At 39.6% G+C, this 19,740-nt stretch overlaps 1 long non-coding RNA gene across 2 annotated transcripts in view; it reads right to left on the reverse strand.

Annotated features, from left to right (window-relative positions):
* Window positions 1–19,740, reverse strand: part of LOC108177138 (uncharacterized) — a 135,957-nt gene that overhangs the window by 80,164 nt on the left and 36,053 nt on the right. The window contains exon 3 of one of the 2 annotated variants that reach the window (XR_016214074.1): window positions 6,387–6,489. This is a non-coding gene — a long non-coding RNA (uncharacterized LOC108177138). Of the gene's footprint in view, window positions 1–6,386; window positions 6,490–14,613; window positions 15,196–19,740 lie in introns of those variants that run through there. The other variant, XR_016214075.1, reaches the window with a different exon arrangement.

A 19,740-nucleotide genomic window follows, 5' to 3' on the forward strand; every position in this document is an offset into this window, starting at 1 on the left:
TCTTACCTTGCTTCTTATCTTGTGGCTATTCTTGCGTTTCCATCTTTGCTGAAGTGATACCGTCACCCCTAACACACTCCACCCTGCTACAATCTCAGCCACATTCAGAAGAAAAAATGCACTCCCACCTCACAGCTCCTGCATATTCAGGTCGGGTGGCTGGGGACAGGAGTCCTAACCTCTGTTAAAAACTCAGTGACCTCACTTCTCACTCAGCTAATCATGCATGCGACCAGCATGGATGCGGGCTGGAGGAGATGAGGCTGGCTGGCTGAGACTCCCGCTCTTGTCTGGAGCACTGTCCTGGGGTTCTGGAGGCGTCTGCCGCTCAGTCATGAGGTGTTGTGCTGGAGTGGGGCGTCTCTGCTCAGGGTACAGTCTCCTTGGCACGGGAACCAGAAGCTCAGCAGGTGAGGCGCAGCAAGCTGTGTTTTAATAAACTTACCAGATGGTTGTGGCACCTGCTAACGGATGAAAACCATAGACCTAAGCTGGAAGGGCTTTTCCTCATTACACCTTGCCCTGCTGGTGTAACTTGGGGAGCAGGCAGCTCATAGAGGATCTTTGTTGTCTCTTTTAATCTCGATTGTTCCTTTCTAGTGGAGATGAGGATTTCATTGGCTAACAGCACCTTGTGGAAACACCAGTGAGATAGAATGACTGTGACTGGTGTCATAGCATGGATGTAACATCCAGCAGTAAACATTTCACTAGTTGCACATTTCTGGTTTTTTTTTTTTTTTTTTTTTTTTTTTTAAGGTTTATTTTATCTATTTGTGAAGCAGGGTGAAGAAGAGACAGAGAAAGGTCTTCCATCTGCTGGTTCACTCCCCAGATGACCACAATAGCTAGGGCTGGGCCAGGCTGAAGCCAAGAGCCAGGAGCTTCTTCCATGTCTCCCATGTGAGTGCAAGGGCCCAAGGACTTGGGCCATCCTCCCCTTATTTCCCAGACCATTAGCAAAGAGCTGGATCAGAAGTGGAACAGCCAGGAATTGAACTGGCACTCATATGGGATACCGGCACTGCTGATGACGGCTTAACCCACTATGCTACAACACTGGCCTCCCCAATCGCACGTTGCTATTCTATATACAGCTATAGGTCTACAGGCCAACATTCTAGGTTTTAGTGTCTTAATTGATTGCAGGAATGTAGTGGGAACAAGTTTGATTTTTTGGTTTTCATTTATATATTTTTGACAATTTGATTATTTGCAACAGAATTATTTGATATGCAGAGGTACAGCATATAAAAAGAGCAAGTTTTAGTCAGGCTCAATTATCAGATAAGCATCAAAAATTCAAATATGAAAATCTTGGAAAACACATATTGCACTTTCCCTCTCTGTGGTATCATTCCTTCTTTTGCCAGTAATTCAGAATTGATATTATGAATCATTGTTAGTGATTATTTTCCCATTTGTATACAGTGTTAGCTCCCTTTCCTATTTGGCTGTTTCTAATAGTCACTAGATTTGAAAGTGAGTTAAGAAAATTTATTTAAAATGTGCAAAGTAAAAGGAATCAGTTTCTGAGGGAGAACCCAGAGGAACTTTCAAAACATAAATTTTGTGACCTTGAAGTTCACTTATTTCATGACATCCATTTAACAACTCAGGTACCATTTGCTTCCTTATTGATCTTTGTGCCAATTCTTGTTATGTAAAGATATAAAAAAATATTAAATAACATAGAGGAAGCTTTGCAAATTTAATCTTCTTAGGGATTGGTAGGTTCAATTCTTCAATGTAATGTGTTGCTTTTCCAGAGTGCAAAAGTTGTTTGAGAGAAAGAAAGAGAGAGAGAGGTAGAAAACACTTCCATCCACAGGCCCACTTCCCAAATGCCTGCAATGGTTGGAGGCCAGCAATTCAATTCAGGTCTTCCCTGTAGGTGGCAGGAACCCAATCCCTTGAACCATCACTGCTGCCTCCCAGGGCCTGCAGTAGCAGGAAGCTGAGATTGAGAGTCAGAGGTGAATGAAGGCATCTCAGCTGGGTCTTAATTGCCAGGCCAGATGTCTGTCTATTCCTGGATTTTTAAGCAACTTTACTTGTAAGATAATATTTCATAAGAACTCCATGAGTTTGCAAATCTGTCCAGACTTGACATTCTATCAAATCGTATCAACCAGAGCAAGGCCATGGGTGTAATGAGAAAATAAACTACTGACTATATTTTAGACACTTTTATTCGTTTGACCATTGAGTGTCCCACTTAATCAAAAACATATTTAACTAATCAACAAAGGTTGCCTTTTTCTACCCAGAGAAGTCATGATCAGAGGCTGTTTTGTCCCCACCTGTTCACTGCATCTTCTGGCATGCCTTTGGTTAGGGATGACTCACCACACAGAAAGGCCATCTTTCACTGCTGAGAAGGAGATTTGTTTAAACAAAGCATTGTTAATCCTATTTAGTTTAAATAGGAGCTACCTGGATGATTATTCTTCTATTTTTTTAGATTAGGCATTCATGCCTATTAGTCACACTTGTGGGTATTGTGCAACCAAAAATGTAAAAGTAAATAAATAAATAACAAGTAAAAGAAAATAGAATCACCAATAATTTTACAGGGACAAAAATATAGATTTTTGCAACAGTGAATTTTTTAAAGTAGTAAGTTTATTATATATAATCCCCATACTCAAAATAATAGCTAATCAGAAACGTTGACATGTGTGGCAAATTACTGACACAATTAAGAACTTTGAAATGTCATCTTTTTTTCACTTTAAAAAAATTTATATAAAGGGAAAGAATTTTATGTATTTCATATATACAGTTTTAAGAGCATAATTGTACTTCCCACCGCACTCTCCCTACCACTCTCCCTCCTCTTTATTTTTCTTCTAATTTTAACAATGACATACTTATAATTTTCTTTATGCTCACAAGCTTAACCTCCTAGTAAATAAAGAATTCAACAAGTATGAAGTAGAAAAGCACTGTTCCTTAAGAGTATAGACAATAATAATCAAATCTGGAAATGTCAATTTCACTCATATACATCACATTTTTATACACTTATATTTTAAGCAATACATTGCTATTTTTCATGGACCACATTGCAAGAACAATTTTTATTCTCATGAACTTATAAATATCACAGGGTTTATAAATGTTGAGCAAGTAAAACAACACTTGGAGCTAGTTTTGTCTCATAAACTATTGATTTTTGTTTTGAGACAGGTTAGAATACCTTTCCTATTGCTCTTTTTATTATTTTTATACATCCCTTAGTTTGGCCTTTCTCCTTGACTGGTCAAGATACCATTTGTTTTTCTTGTTCTAAGTAGTTTTAAAGGGGGGATTCTTCATGCATATCAGATGATCATAAATTTTTACATATAATTGGTCAAACAGAGCACTAGGTAGACCCTATTGTAAGCAAAGCAAATAAACTGAAAAGACAAAGCTGAGTTAAATGGAAGCTGGTCTCTACTGTTGACATACTGTAGACATTGGACATGTGATACCTTTATGTCTATTCCTCAGATGCAATATGATCTGTCTTGTGGTATTTATGTCATCACTCATTATAAATAAAATGATGTCATAGTCTCCCTGTTTGCTAGGGACAGTTTTTTGCAATATGTATTTATTCCTCAAGATAGCCATGTTTGTTTATTGATGAGAAAACTTCAGTCTACAGAAGTTAGGTATAAGTTTCTGAAATTTATGCAACAGTAACAAATCAGTGTCCAAATCTACTGAGTCTAGTAGAAGTAGCTGTAGATGAGACCTGCAAAAAATTCCTGAGAAATGCATATCATGCAAAACTATATCTGGATTTCAAAACTTTTTTTTTCTCACCAAAAATGAACTATCATTTAATTCTACTTTTCCATGAACTTTTTGAAGTTCCCTCATATTTTCAGCATTTGTTTTAAGAGGAAGAGATGTTGAAGCTGGCAATTTGCTTACTTTAAAGAATTTTTTCTCTGCAGCATTTAAAGGCAGGGGACCATCACCATACCAAAATATGGGAAAAATATTCCTGCAGAAGGAAAACATGATGTCAACAGAACATTGCTAACAAAATGGTCATGAAGAGGCAACTCTTTGAAATGAGAAAAGTATGTTAAAAATGTTAGTGATTTCCTGGTGTAACGTAAGTTATTAAAAATATTTTTCTATTTATTTATTCAAATGCCTACAATGGAGGGGGGCTTAAGTCAGTAACCTGGAACCTAAGACAGCTCCCCTAAATGTGTGGCAAGAGCTCAGCTACTTGAACCATCACTACTGCTTCCCAGAAATGTGAACTGGTCATTTTGAGACTATGTTATGAATGAAAGAAATACATTTTTATTTAAATAAGGTCATAATACGTTGGATCTCTATTACTTGAGCTTAGACTTTGGCATAATGTGACAGAAATTGGATACAGTCATTACAGACATAAAAGATGTGACATTGGCTTGAAGATCACATTAACATACACAAGGACAAGATACAGTAGACTGGAAATATGGTTATCTTCCTTCAAATATCAAAAATATTTGGTAAAATATTACATGTGATGATTTTCAAGATAAATTTCTTACTGAGTTTGTACCTCTAGGTGAAGTGGTTAGAAATTTCCAGAAAATTAGTACATGAAAGATGGTAACAGCTTAAAAGTCAGAAAACAGATATGCTTAACATGAAAATAATACATATATATATGTATGAATGTTTATAGGAGTGTGCAATTGATTTTAAGAAAATATTCCAATAGGGGCCAGCATTGTGGCTCAGTGCCACCTGGGATGGCACTTAACAGCTGCCACCTGTGATGCCAGCTTCCCATATGAGCGCTGACCCACCTCCTTGCTAATGTACCTGGGAAAGCAGTGGAAAATGGCCCTATTACCCATGTGGGAAACCCAGATGGAGTTCCAGGCTCCTGGCTTTGGCATGGGCAGTACTGGCCTTTGTGGTCATTTGGGGAGTGAATACTTTTTCATCAAAGAAAATAAACATGCAATATTATGTTTTAAGGGATCATGACAAATTAGACATTAATATATCTAATAAAGGAAACATATCTGCAAAAGGGCATTCCCCAAAATTCACTTAAAATAATTGCCAAGGAGTATAAGAGAAAAGAAATAATCTCCAAGAAAGCAAGGATCATGGACAAAGAAGTCCTTCTCGGAGCACAGAACCACTGGCCTGGCAGGTGGGCCATCCAGGGATGTACTCCATTGCCAGAGCAGGCACATGAACGACTCCCATCCAGACAGTGATGACTACTCTAGGTCATGCTCTCCATTGTTTCTCATGCTTTCCCTTTCCAAATTGTGGTTTCTACTGCAGTTATCCTGTCCCCATCATGTTATTGTTTATTTGGCGGGCAGGGGTAAGAGGGACATAACATACTGATCTGATGAAAAGAACGGTACTTCAAACCAGTGATTCTGACCTGCGAGCTGCATCAAATACCTGATTCAGACTTTGGATTACCTCCCTTGGAAAGGCGACAAGTATGTTCTATTTGTGGAAAGACAATTACATTTAAATAGTTGGGTGACTAGAGCCAAGTATTGTGACAGAGATAACAATTGTCACCAGATTCCACTACCCACTTCTTCTGTAGCCCAGCCCAGGCCATTACGAGCAATGGGGGAGTGAGCCAGTGGATGGGAGCGCACTCTTTCTGTCTCTCTCCTGGCTTTCAAAAGAAAAATACATAAATGAAAGACTTCAAATCAGGTAGTACAAATATGTTTGAAGGAAAATATAGTGACAATGGCTCCAAAGTGGGAAATATTGATAAAGCAAAAATATCTATTGGAAAGAGCCAGTGGGATTCTAAAGTTAAAAAATATATACTATCCATGTGATTGCTTTTTTAATAGCCAAAATCTGTGAAGTGGTGCTGGCACTTTGGTGTAGTGGGTTAAGCTGCTGCCTGCACTGCCAGCATCCCATATGCGTGCCTGTTTTAATCCCAGCTGCTCCAATTCCAATCTAGTTCCCTGCTAATGTACCTGGGAAAGCAGCAGAGGATAGCCCAAGTGTTCAGGCCCTTGGCACCCATGTGGGAAACCTGTATGAAGATTCTGGCTCCTGGCTTTGGCCTGGTGCAGCCCTGGCTGTTAAGGCTGTTTGAGGAGTGAAGCAGCAGATAGAAGACTTCTCTCTCTGTAACTCTGTCTTTCAAATAAGTAAAATAAATCATAAAAAAACTGGAAGCAATTCAATTGAACCCTTAACTAAAGCTAAGTAGAAGTGGTATATCCACTTCAGCAATGGGACAAAATTCTGAAAAGGGACAAAATTCTGAAACAGTATATCAAAAATGTTATGCCAAGTGAGAGAAGCCAGACATAAATAGTTCATTTATATGAAACAATCAAGGAAACAATACGTACAGAGGCAAAAAGATCAACAGTTACCTGGAACTGGAGATCGGAGTAGGAACTGATGGCAAATTAATGGGGACCACTTGGGGGGTGATGGAAATATAATAGAACTTGATGGAGGTAATGGTTGCACAATCTGTAAATTTACAGAATCATTTCTTACATCATTACAATAGAGGAAAATTATGGTACATAAACTGTTTGATAAATTTGATTAAAAATAGAGAGAAAAATAGATGAATGTTTTCACAGGAGGGCATCCTGAACAGCGTGCAGAGGAAGCCAACCCAGCTGTGCTGTGTACCTTCACACCCCACATGACTTCTTTATTTTTTGGCTAATGATACGTAGAGATTACGTTTTTTTTTTAACTTTTGTTTAATGAATATAAATTTCCAAAGTACAGCTTATGGATTACAATGGCTTCCCCCCCCATAACTTCCCTCCCACCCGCAACCCTCCCCTTTCCCGCTCTCTCTCCCCTTCCATTCACATCAAGATTCATTTTCAATTCTCTTTATATACAGAAGATCAGTTTAGCATATATTAAGTAAAGATTTCAACAGTTTGCACCCACATAGAAACACAAAGTGAAAAATACTGTTTGAGTACTAGTTATAGCATTAAATCACAATGTACAGCACATTAAGGACAGAGATCCTACATGAGGAGTAAGTGCACAGTGACTCCTGTTGTTGACTTAACAAATTGACACTCTTGTTTATGGCATCAGTAATCACCCTAGGCTCTTGTCATGAGTTGCCAAGGCTATGGAAGTCTTTTGAGTTCACTGACTCTGATCATATTTAGACAAGGTCATAGTCAAAGTGGAAGTTCTCTCCTCCCTTCAGAGAAAGGTACCTCCTTCTTTGATGACCTGTTCTTTCCACTGGGATCTCACTCGTGAAGATCTTTCATTTAGTTTTTTTTTTTTTTTTTTTTTTTTTTTGCCAGAGTGTCTTAGCTTTCCATGCCTGAAATACTCTCATGGGCTTTTCAGCCAGACCAGAATGCCTTAAGGGCTGATTCTGAGGCCAGAGTGCTGTTTAGGACATCCACCATTCTATGAGTCTGCTGTGTATCCCACTTCCCATGTTGGATCGTTTTCTCCCTTTTTTATTCTATAGGTTAGTATTTTCAGACACTAGTCTTGTTTATGTGATCCCTTTGACTCTTAGTCCTATCATTATGATCAATTGTGAACAGAAATTGATCACTTGGACAAGTGAGATGGCATTGGTACATGCCACCTTGATGGGATTGAATTGGAATCCCCTGGTATGTTTCTACTATTTGGGGCAAGTCAGCTTGAGCATGTCCCGAATTGCACATCTCTTCCCTCTCTTATTTCCACTCTTATATTTAACAGGGATCATTTTTTTCAGTTAAGTATCAACACTTAAGAATAACTGTGTATTAATTACAGAATTCAACCAATAGTATTAAGTAGAACAAACAAACAAAAATACTAGGAGGGATAAAGTATTAAGTTGTTTATCAACAGTCAGGGCACTGGCTGATCAAGTCACCATCTCTCATAGTGTCCATTTCATTTCAACAGGTTTCCTTTTTGGTGCACAGTTAGTTGTCACCAATCAGGGAGAACATATGGTATTTGTCCCTTTGGGACTGGCTTATTTCACTCAGCATGATGTTTTCCAGATTCCTCCATTTTGTTGCAAATGACCGGATTTCATTGTTTTTGACTGCTGTATAGTATTCTGTAGAGTACATAGTACATTCCTTCATTTTTTTTTTGAAGTGCAGAATTTTCTTTTTAAAGATTTTATTTATTTGAGAGGTAGAGTTACAGACAGTGAGAATGGTCTTCCATAAATGGTGGCAAGGGCTGGAGCTGGACCAATCTGAAGCCAGGATCTAGAAGATTCTTCTGGGTCTCCCACATGGGTGCAGGGGCCCAAGCACTTGGCCATCTTCCACTGCTTTTCCAGGCCATAGCAGAGAGCTGGACTGGAAGAGAAGAAGGCAGGACTAGAACTGGTGCCCATATGGGATGCCGGTGCCCCAGGCGGAGGATCAGTTTACTGTGCCACAGTGCCGGCTGGTACATTCCTTCTATTTGAAGTTTAGTGAGTCTTTATCATGAAAGGATGATAAATTTTGGCAATTGTTTTTTTGCATCTATAGAGATAGTCATATGATTTTTATCCTTTATTCTGTTGATATGCTATCATAAATTTGTATGTACCCTTGCATTCTTGGAATAAGTCCTACTTGATCGTGGTATATGGTCCTTTAAACAGGCTGTTTAATTGGGTTGCTTGCTTTTTTTTTTGAAGATCATTTATTTATTTGAGAGGCAGAGAGAAGAGAGAGAGAAAGCTCTCATACATTGGTTTACTCCCCAAATTCCCGGCAATAGCCAGTACTGGACCAGGCTGAAGCTGGAAGTTGGGAACTCAAACTAGATTTCTCACATGAATGAGAGGAACCCGATTACTTGACCCATCACTGCTGCCTCTCAGGGTGTACATTAGTGGGAAGTTGAAATCCAGACCCAGAGTCTGGACGCAAACCCAGGTCTGCTGATATGGGATGAAGGCATCTTAACTGCTAAAATCCTGCTCTGGTTTGCTAGTATTTTGTTGAAATTTTTTGCGTCTAAGTTCATCAGGAATGTTGGCCAGCAATTTTCTTTTCCTGAGTGCCCTCTGTATCAGAAAAGCTGGTATGTTGGGCATACAGTTTCATTCTTTTCCTCCTCAGTGAAGAGCTGGGGTTTGGGCTTGTTTGTTTTTGCCTGCATCCTCTGTGCTGCGCAGAAGGGGAAATGGTGGGGGTTCACATCTTAGTTCAAACTACTGCCTTGGTGCTGAGCTGCTCCTGGACATGCAATGCATGCTGGTCCCATCAACACTCTGCGATGGGAAAGACAGATGCCAGTCTCTCAGCTTCAGCTCCACTCAAATCAACACTGTGAACAGCCTCTCCAAGGAAAAGCTAGAAACTGGAGATTTTATCCTGGTTTGTGGCAGAGTACCTGGCAGAAGGATTATGGTGAGGGGGTTTCTTTAATTTTCCTATTAGTTTCAGTGCAGCTGGTATACATTTCCTTGGCAGGCAAGAATCTCTCAACTGGTTTGTGGCTTTCCTGAAGAAGAAAATGGTGAGCATTATTGCTGACTTGGATGTTTGCTGCGGGAAGAAGGATGCAAGGCTTCCTATCTATTGTCTTGTTGACATTTCCCCACCATGCAGACTATTGATCATCATTTTCCTTTCCTACAGCAATGATTTACAAAAAATGCTCATCATTTGCTGTGCATTTAGTGAAAAGATTGGTGGGGAATTGATATATCTAAATGAGCTTGTTCTCAGCCGGCGCTGCAGCTCACTAGGCTAATCCTCCACCTTGCGGCGCCGGCACACCGGGTTCTAGTCCTGATCGGGGCGCCGGATTCTGTTCCGGTTGCCCCTCTTCCAGGCCAGCTCTCTGCTGTGGCCAGGGAGTGCAGTGGAGGATGGCCCAAGTGCTTGGGCCCTGCACCCGCATGGGAGACCAGGATAAGTACCTGGCTCCTGCCATCGGATCAGTGCGGTGCACCGGTCGCAGCGCACCGGCTGCGGCGGCCATTGGAGGGTGAACCAACGGCAAAGGAGGACCTTTCTCTCTGTCTCTCTCTCTCTCACTGTCCATTCTGCCTGTCAAAAAAAAAAATACTTGTAAATGAGCTTGTTCTCAAAAAGCTCCAGTGATTTTGTAATGGAATGACTGGAATAATCTGTCTGGAAACACAGTAACCTGCTTGGGTGTGGCAGACATTAGGAAACAGCAGTTGTAGGTATGGGAAGAAAGTCAAATTATTGGCAGGACAGGTCCATTAAAGCGATGTTTCTCAACTGGGAAATGATTAACTTAGCACTCAGGGCCTCCAGGTCAGGCCTGAGAAGGCCTGTGCTCCTGTGTTGATTCTATCTCTTCCTCAGAAATCTTATCTAGGTCCCCTATTTTTTTTGCTTAAATATGATCGCTTTAGGTATGTGCCACAATATTAAAAAGATAGGGAAACTCAGATCTAAAGCATAAAATCATTATATTTTATTCAAATAGTTTGAAGAGAGGAAAATAAAGCTGGGGAACAACAGAGGGAGGTACTCCTTAAGGAAGCACAGTGTTTCCATCTGTGCTTCCTCTCAGGGAAGAAGTCGTAGCAACTGAACATCTGCTGCTTAGAATTTCCATTAATACACGATCATATTTAGTCTTTATTGTTTATGAGATAATTATTGTTAACACTTTCAAAAACATTTGAGAGATGAGCAATGTGGTTCTCAAATAGTTTAAATGACTTGGCCAGAATTATTTTTGCAAATGTGGAGACTGGGATTTGAATCCAGTTGTAGGACTATAAAGCTTTGACATATGGTTCAACAGCAGGTAATAATATGGAAACATGCAGGTACGCTGGCTGACAATTTCAATGATATTGCAATCCTCAAGAAGCAAAACCTGGCCACTGAGTGAGTTCTTGAGCCCCTAGCAGAGGGCAGGAGGAATACGTATAAGACAAAGCTGCCTATTCTATGCAGACTGGGACACTAAGCTAGGGCTCAGCCACAGGGAAAAGGTGCAAACCATAATCAGAAGCTCAGCTTAAGGTTAAGATCAGAACTGCATCCTAGTAAAGTATTGCTGTCTTGGATTGTTACCTGAAGCATTGGCTGGACCTCAGGGGAAGCCTCTGAGGAGATGATAGAAGAGCCTAGAGATCACCCAGCACCCAACACAAGGGACCTGAGGCTACATTGTATTCACTATAGCTTTCTCCACATTTCATTGTATTAGAATTGGGGGAGACTGCTGCTTTTAGTGAGATGCTTATCCATATCACTCTCAACTCTGTAGTAGTCAACCATGTGCATTTGCAAGACTATATAGCATTTAAACCATGGCCAATGGCCCTCATACAGCAACAACTTGCAAAACTGGAAACACACCATAGGAATGTAAGGAGTGTGTTAAAATGCACCCTTCATGGCCTAGCCGATCAGATGAATAAGGGTATCTCATGATATGGGATCTGCAATGAATCTCAAAAGGATAGATGGATTCCAGAAGAGACAATGCAACTGCCAGAATGAGAGGGACTTCTTCCATGTTATTAAAAAGTCAGAAGGGGCAGATATTTGATACAGCTGTTAGGCTGCTTATGGGGACACCTGCATCTTACATCAGAATGCCAGGGTTCTAGTTCCAGTTGTACTCCCAATTCCAGGTGGAAGCAGGTGGATGACTCAACTAGTTGTATCCCTGCCACCCATGTGTGGGCTTGGATTGATTTCCCAGCTCCCGACTTCTGTCTGGCTCAGTACCAATCAATGTGTGCATTTGGGGAGTGAGCCAAGTGGTTGGAAGCATTATCGGTGTCTCTCTCGTTGTATACTAGTAAAATTGACATTTTGAGATTAGATTATTATTTATAACCCTTCTCTATACTCTTGAGGAGCAATGGTTTTTCTACTTACTATTTGTTTGAATTCTGTATTTAGAGGAGAGTTAAGCTTGTGATTATAAATAAAATGGAAAATATGGCATTGTAAAAGTTGAAAGAAAAATAAGAAAAGAAGTAGGGAGAGAAGGAAGGAAGGCAGGGTAGGAAGTACCATTATTCTCTTAAAACTGTATTTATGAAAAACATGAAGCTGGTTTCCTTTTTATGAATAAAGATACATGAAGAAGAAAAAGTTATAAATTCCATAAGTATTATTTTCTTCTCAGTCATGTGCTGTCTAATTTTTGAATAGGTCAAAATTAACCAATGTCACCCCTTTTCACTTTTTTCATCTTGCTTACTCTTTTTACAGTCAGAATGAAACACATTTGATGAAGCTGAAAGAAACACTCTCTTTAGAAACAAAATTTTTTAACTGAGACCTGAAGATGAGGAAAATGCAGACTGCCATTTAGGACTCATGGCCAATTTTCTCTCGACCAGGATGTTTAAATTAGTGATCCAAGAATGCAAGGTCGGCACAACTTTGCTTGACCAGATGGTCCTTTTCCAAACTTGTAATACTACGATGTCGTCTCGGTTTTCCTTAGTGTCCTGGATGTGGTAAGCTCCAAGTAGGACAAGTGTAAATGTCAGTCAATCTTCCTCTACTGCTGTCTTCAATCAGAGAGCAGCTTATGCCCATCTCTACTTTGACTTTCAGCCAATGTTTTTGAAAAACTTTGAGTAATGTCTACTGAGCTTTTGTAGACTCTGTGCCAGATAATTTACATCTTTATTTTAAACAACTTTATATTATTTGACTATGTTCACTGAGAAAACAGTCTTAAGAAAGTCACATGTCCCAGTTGTAGAGAGCATCAAAGAATTAATAATTAAAAATTGGGCAATTGCTCTCCTGAGTTTACTGGTTTATGCACTGTGCTGCAGATTCATTACCCTGTGGAATTATCCAGGATAGCAACTAGAAATAATGTGACTCAACAGAGTTTTTAAAAATGATGAAAATAACAAATGATATAAAAATTATGACACTATCAGGATTATAAAGACCCTCTACTCTAACTTCCCAATTAAAGGTAAGAAAGTTGGGATCAGAAGACATTAAAATAAGCTCAAAGTTAGAAAGTAGATAAACCAGCTCTGCTGATTTTCAATTTAGGGTGCCGCTCTTTGAAACAAGTAACTGAGATATAAGAAGCATTGAGGTTCCATAGGGTTAAACTAAATGTAACTAGTATTTTGGGCCATATAGATGAAGTTTGGCTTATTTTAATAAACAAAGCAGGTGTTTAAGGTCAATGTGTTGAAGGTTGTTCAAGGCTAATGTAATCGAGGGCAAGGACTGTGTTTGGAAATGCATGAGATGGCAAAGAAAAAATGGGAAGACTTGGAATTTTCTCCTTGGAATATCGACATCTGGAAAGAACGTCACTCTCATCCTTATCACAGTGACGCACATAGCCAAACCAGAAACGTGTGTGTGTGTGTGTTTTTTTTTTTTTAATGGAGGCCATAAGGCAACTAATTAAGCTGAAATATAAGAAAAGGAAAATACCCTACTGAGGGAAAGGGATGTGATATGTGCCTCTGTTTCCCTGGGGCACACAGTTGGGCACTGGTGAGAATTCAGTTAAAGAATTGGCCCAAAGCCCAGTGTAAGGCAGTTAGAGGGGGGAGCACTTGGGGGCTGTGGATCCTCTCGCAGGTTCCTCTCCGGGGATTTAGCCTGGCTCTTAGAAGAAATGGCTGGTGAGGGCCCTGGGAAAGCATACTTCATAGTGCAAGCCCAAGGAAGGGAACAGCAGGCTCTGCAGGAAAGACTTATGTCTGTGACGGAGGGAGAGCACTGCCGCACTTGGGCAAACCACTCTAACTGTGTGTAGAGACCAGGAAACACTTTCTCACCTGGGAAGAAGGGCAGGAATTGGTGGTTAGTCCATAATGACAGCTGTGGGGTGGGACAAGAACACCAAGAAGGTTGTATCCTCAAGATCCAGGGACACAGAGCCTACATTAGGCAGAGACTTAACAGAGAAACAGATGCTCCCTCTGCTTCCCTCTCATCATAACAACCATTTAGTAGATTGCATCAGTGGAGTAATTCTGGGCAAGTTTCGGAAGGAGAGAGAGTGTGTGTATGTTTCTCTCTGAGGAACGGCAAAAGAGGATGACCTCATGAGGACGAGAAGGCAGGAATTACGGAAAGTCCCTGCAAGTTGATTCCCATCCTAAACACAACGCATCTCTAGAAGAGTAAGAATACTATGGGATATTGATTATAACCAGGACAACAAGAAACCCTTAATCCAACTCAGTTTCTTCTCCAGATTGTCTTGATTCCCCCAAATAAACTTTGAATACGAGGAAGGGTATATCCATATGCAAACCTAGAAACTGCTCATCTCAATTTCCATTCCTCCACAGATGTCCAAACTTCAGCAATAACAAAATTATGAGATGTACAGTGAGTCAAGAAGAAACAGCAAAGTATCAAGTGAAAAGCAATCAACAGAACAAAATTTAGGTATGCCAGAGATGATGGGACTATCAGAAAGGGAATTTAAAATAACGGCGGTTAATATATTGAGGGTTATAAAGGAAAAGACTGATAAGCACAGACAGACACAGCCAGGAAAAGTCTACTAACAAGCCTTTGAATGTTATTCATATCTGTCACCATTCTTTTTAAGATTTCTATTTTAGTCCATGATGTAATTTCTATCTCTTTGCTGAAATTACTGTTTGTCATTAGGTATTCCCCAAACTGAAAGCACAAAGAGATATAAATCATTTTCCCGTTTATTTTTAGTGAGAATACAGGATGACACAAACATTTTGGAAAACAACTGGGTCATTTTTAATAGAATTAAGCATGCTCTTACCATGTGAACCAGGAATTCCACTCTAATTACTCAAGAGAAATGAAAATGTATATTCACACAAAAAGACCTATATGTTAGTATTCATAAGAGCTTCATACATAGTTGTTAAACATTTGGAAAAAATGAGTGTCTCTCATTGTTGAATAAACAAACAATGTACATCCTATAATGGAATACTACTTAGTCATAAAAAGGAATAGACTTGGGGCAGGTGATGTGGTATAGCAAGTAATGCTGCTGCCTACAGTGCTGGCATCCCATACAAGTCCTAGCTACTCCACTTCTGGTTCAATTCCTGCTGATATGCCTGGGAAGGTACAGGAAGATGGCTTGAGCATGGGAGACCCGGAAGAAGTTCCTGTCTTATGCTTTGGATTGGCCCAGCTCTGGCTGTTGCAGCCATTTGGGGAGGAAACCAGCAGATGGAAGACCTCTCTCGCGCATGCGTGCTTTTTCTCTCTCTCTTTGCCTCTGTAACTCCACCTTTCAAACAAATAAATAAATCTTTTTTTAAAAAAAGGAATAGACTTGATAGATATAAGCACATTGTTAAATCTCAAAAGCATCGGCTCAGTAAAAGAAACCAAATCCGGGCCGGCAACATGGTGCACTAGGTTAATCCTCTGCCTGCTGCACTGGCATCCCATTTGGATGCCGGTTCTAATCCCAGTTGTTCTTCTTCCAGTCCAGCTCTCTGCTATGGCCTGGGATAGCAGTAGAAGATGGCCCAAGTCCTTAGGCCCCTGCACCTGCATGGGAGAGCAGGAAGGGGCACCTGGCTCCTGGCTTTGGATTGGCGTGGCTCTGGCTGTTATGGCCATTTGGGAAGTGAACCAATGGAGGAAAGACGTTTTTCTCTGTCTTTCTCACTGTCTATAATTCTACCTGTCAAATAAATAAATAAAATCTTTAAAAAATAAATAAATAAAAATAGAAATGAAATCTTCAAAACTACATGCCATAGAATTTAATTTATATGACATTCTGAAAAAAAAAGTAAAACTGTAGGGTTGGACATTTTAATAGTTAGGATGGGCTGAGAATGGAACTTACTATGAGGAGTTAACATGAGGAAATTATGGAGAATGATAAAACTATGCTCTAGGATAATATTAATTATGGAAATATGATTCGATGTAATTGCCAAAACCCTTAAAACTCCACACCAGAGTAAATATCACTGTTAAAGTTAAAAAGCCAATTGAATAGACTGTCCTTGCTCCAGGAATGGGTTTTAGATCCTTGATCAAATATAAGTTGGCTATAGATGTTTGGGTTGATTTCTGGTGTTTTTATTCTGTTCCATTGGTCTATCCTTCTGTTTCTGTAGCAGTACCATGCTGTTTTGATAACAACTGTCCTGTAGTATGTCCTGAAATCTGGTATTGTGATGCCTCTGGCTTTGTTTCTGTTGTAAAAGATTGCTTTAGCTATTCGAGGTCTCCTGTGTCTCCATATGAATTTCAGCATCATTTTTTCTAGATCTGAGAAGAATGTCTTTGGTATTTTGATTGGTATCACATTGAATCTATAAATTGCTTTTGGGAGAATGGACATTTTGATGATGTTGATTCTTCCAATCCATGAGCATGAAAGATTTTTCCATTTTTTGGTATCCTCTTCTATTTCTTTCTTTAAGATTTTGTAATTCTCATCATAGAGATCTTTAACGTCCTTGATTAACTTTATTCCAAGGTATTTGATTGTTTTTGTGGCTATTGTGAATGGGATTGATCTCAGCCATTGCATTGCCTGTGTATACAAAGGCTGTTTATTTTTGTACATCGGCTTTATATCCTGCTACTTTGCTAAACTCTTCTAGGAGTTCCAATAGTCTCTTAGTAGAGTTCTTTGGATCCCCTAAATAAAGAATCATATCATCTGCAAAGAGGGATATTTTGACTTCTTCCTTCCCAATTTGTATCCCTTTAATTTCTTTTTCTTGCCTGATGGCTCTGACTAAAACTTCCAGAAATATGTTGAATAGCAGTGGTGAGAGTGGGCATCCCTGTCTGGTACCAGATCTCAGTGGAAATGCTTCCAACTTTTCCCCATTCAATAGGATGTTGGCTGTGAGTTTTTCATAAATTGCTTTGAGTGTATTGAGGAATGTTCCTTCTATACCCAGTTTGCTTAGAGTTTTCATCATGAAAGGGTGTTGAATTTTATCAAATGCTTTCTCTGCATCTATTGAGATAATCATATGGTTTTTCTTTATATCCATTCACCATTCAATAAATGGTGCTGGGAAAACTGGATTTCCATGTGCAGAAGCATGAAGCAAGACCCCTACCTTACACCTTGCACAAAAATCCACTCAACATGGATTAAAGACCTAAATCTACGACCCGACACCATCAAATTGTTAGAGAACATTGGAGAAACCCTGAAAGACATTGGCACTGGCAAAGACTTCTTGGAAAAGACCCCGGTGGCACAGGCAGTCAAAGCCAAAATTAACTATTGGGATTGCATCAATTGAGAAGTTTCTGTACTGCAAAAGAAACAGTCAGGAAAATGAAGAGACAACCAACAGAATGGGAAAAAATATTTGCAAACTATGCAACAGATAAAGGGTTAATAACCAGAATCTACAAAGAGATCAAGAAACTCCACAACAACAAAACAAACAACCCACTTAAGAGATGGGCCAAGGACCTCAATAGACATTTTTCAAAAGAGGAAATCCAATTGGCCACCAGACTCATGAAAAAATGTTCAGGATCACTAGCCATCAGGGAAATGCAAATCAAAACCACAATGAGGTTTCACCTCACCCTGGTTAGAATGACTCACATTCAGAAATCAACTAACAACAGATGCTGGAGAGGATGTGGGGGAAAAGGGACACTAACCCACTGTTGGTGGGAATGCAAACTGGTCAAGCCACTATGGAAGTCAGTCTGGAGATTCCTCAGAAACCCAAATATAACCTTACCATACAACCCAGCCATCCCACTCTTTGGAATGTACCCAAAGGAAATTAAATTGGCAAACAAAAAAGCGGTCTTCACCTTAATGTTTAGTGCAGCTCAATTCACAATAGCTAAGACCTGCAATCAACACAAATGCCCATCAACAGTAGACTGGATAAAGAAATTATGGGACATGTACTCTATAGAATACCATACAGCAGTCAAAAACAATGAAATCCGGTCATTTGCAACAAAATGGAGGAATCTGGAAAACATCATGCCAAGTGAACTAAGCCAGTCTCAAAAGGACAAAAAACATATGTTCTCCCTGATCAGTGATACCTAACCAAGCACCAAAAAGGAAACCTATTGAAGTGAAATGGACACTACGAGAAACAGTAACTTGATCAGCCTGTGCCCTGACTGTTGATGAACAACTTAATGCTTCATCCCTTTTAGTATTTTTTTTTTTGTTCTACTTAATACTATTGGTTGAACTCTGTAATTAATACACAATTAACCTTATTATTTGGAAAAAATGAGTGTCTCTCGTGTTGAATAAACAAACAAGTGTTGAAACTTAACTGAAAAATGATCCCTGTTAAATATAAGAGTGGGAATAAGAGAGGGAAGAGATGTACAATTTGGGACATGCTCAAGCTGACTTGCCCCAAATGGTAGAGTTAGAAATGTGCCAGGGATTCCAATTCAATCCCATCAAGGTGGCATGTACCAATTCCATCTCACTAGTCCAAGTGATCAATTTCTGTTCACAATTGATCATAATGGTAGGACTGAGAGTCAAAGGGATCACATAAACAAGACCAGTGTCTGCTAATAATAACTGATAGAATTAAAAAGGGAGAGAATGATCCAACATGGGAAGCGGGATACACAGCAGACTCATAGAAGGGCAGGTGTCCTAAACAGCACTCTGGTCTCAGAATTAGCCCTTACGGCATTTGGATCTGGCTGAAAAGCCCATGAGAGTATTTCAGGCATGGAAAGCCAAGACACTGTGGGGGAAAAAAAAAAGTTAAAAAGCCCATTAAAATGTAAGTTGCTTGTGTCACTGTTCACAACGTTTTGAATTGGAGTAGTTTTTAGGGTTGGCAATATTTAGTAAAAATACTATAATTTTAATTTTTCTTACACTTTAAATGCATAAATGATTCTAGGATTAAATCACAAGAAATCACTTTCTCAAACAAGTTTTCATTACAGAGAGCACTAAATTAGAACTTGCATGAGTTTCTCTCTTTTGTGACCCAGCCAGATTCAAAATAGTATGCATTTTAATATTTAATAATGTAAAGGATAATTGCTTCTTCACTACTTGACATTTTGGTTAACAGTCCTTTCTTTCTTCTCCATAAATACCCCTTGTCACTCTCTCTCCATCATGTTGGGAAGCATCAGGTTGTTCATTCATTAAAGAATGCTTCTGGGTGTGCCAAAGAGCCATGAGGGATGCTGGAGACATGCTGTCTTTCCCTAAGGATGAGCCAAGCAACTATTCCCAACTAAATAATGTTCATAATTACAGGGCTAAACTGTTCAATCCATATTGTCCTATTCTCCAAAGGACTAATGGAGGCAATTTATAGTTCTCATCATCTTTATTCACATTTCTAAAAATCCTTTGACCTATATCCTCAATTATTTGAACATTGTACATACACAAGAATAATGAATAAAACAAATAGAAACTTTAAGCACTGTTGGAGTCTCTTTCTTTTTCTTTTCTTTTTCTAAAGGTTTATTTATTTATTTGACAGAGTTCCTGAGAGTCAGCGGGGTGGGGGGGGAATCTTCCATTTGTGGGTGCATTCCCCAGAAGGCCACAATGGCCAGGGCTGAGTGAGCCAGGCTAAAGACAAGATCCAGGAACATCATCAGGGTCTCCCACGTGGATGGCAGGGGCCCAAACACTTGGATCACCTTCCAGTGCTTTTCCAAGGCCATTAGCAGGGAACTGGATTGGAAGTGGAGCAGCCAGGACTTGAATCGACAACCCATATGGGATGATGAAATCACATGTGGTGACTTTACCCACTAAACCACAACACTGGCCCCTAAAGTCATTTTCAACAAGTGTTTATTTTAGGACTCA

This window comes from Oryctolagus cuniculus, chromosome 10, assembly GCF_051225735.1.
Source record: "Oryctolagus cuniculus isolate XC-2025 breed Fujian yellow rabbit chromosome 10, ASM5122573v1, whole genome shotgun sequence".
NCBI lineage: Eukaryota > Metazoa > Chordata > Mammalia > Lagomorpha > Leporidae > Oryctolagus > Oryctolagus cuniculus.